We start from the raw sequence: 1239 nt of genomic DNA on the forward strand, positions 1-1239 counted from the left end.
TAAAATTTTTAAAATGATGCATTTTTATTATATTTTCTGATGCTTAAGTACAAGTTTTTTTTACAACTGATAAGAAAATTAGATACACACACACTTAATTAATACATTAATGAAGTGACGTCTAATTAGATTAATTAAATATTAAAGAACAATGAAAGGTATTACCTTTAATTTGATAATCTATGGCTGACTATCAGATCAGTGGCCATGTTAGCTACCACTACTTGAGTGCCTTTCCAGCTCGCTTTCCAGGTCCCTCGCTTTGATCGTTTCACAATTGCCATAATTGATGGGTGTGGCAGTACTAGATGCCAGTAGGTGGGGCTTTGTAGGTGTGGCTTTAAATAAACTAATTAATGTAGTCACGTGGAAACATGTGTTCAATTTCAAATAAAATGGACTTTAGATTTCATTTCTTGTGTTGCAAGTGATTTAATATAAACTCATTCATAGTATTCCCCTCACTATCATTAGGATGTCACCTCTCAAAGATTTAAGGTCTCACAACAGTTCATCCAGTCGTTAGAGAATCAGGTTAGAGCTACAAGCCTACATGTAAGTTTTTACTAGTCACATTTTATTAGAGAACAAACTTTGATTTATGTATTGGGCTGTGCATAAGAGGAATTTAACTTTATGCTTTCACAAAGTGCAATAAATAAAGTTCTTGCTTCTTTTGACATCATTGTGTCTTGTCAATTAATATCATTAAGTCAAACTGCTGTGCTGTGAGATAGATGTATAGAGCTCAATATTAAAAGTTAATTTGCCAATTTTCCTATAAATTAAAAGTTTTTGATTCGCCCATAAATGTTTGTCCTATGTATGATTGTACTTACCATGCTTTTATTTGGTTTTTGCTTCAAAATTAGTGATAATTATTGATGATTGGTTCACTTTGCTATGCTGTATTGTTATAGTTGTGTTTGATATTGATACATGCATTAGGCTGTGCAATTTTACTTTGAATTTTGTATTTTTGATGTGAATGCTCAATTGTCAGTGCAATATCTCTGTATGTGTACACTTATAAGTGGTAGAGTCAGCAACCTACTATCACACACCATCGATATTTGAACACTTTTTCTCACAGTTCAGTGATCAGAAGCCAGTGGCTATAATTTTATCTTGTAGGTCAGATGTTCCTCTACAGCCGTAGCAACTTTCATAGAGATCCATTTTTGCTATGTTTTTATAATAATTTTTTAGTAGAAATTTTGAACACATGAAAGTTCACAT

The sequence above is a fragment of the Amphimedon queenslandica genome, unplaced genomic scaffold (genome assembly GCF_000090795.2).
Source record: "Amphimedon queenslandica unplaced genomic scaffold, v1.1 AMPQUscaffold_12793, whole genome shotgun sequence".
NCBI lineage: Eukaryota > Metazoa > Porifera > Demospongiae > Haplosclerida > Niphatidae > Amphimedon > Amphimedon queenslandica.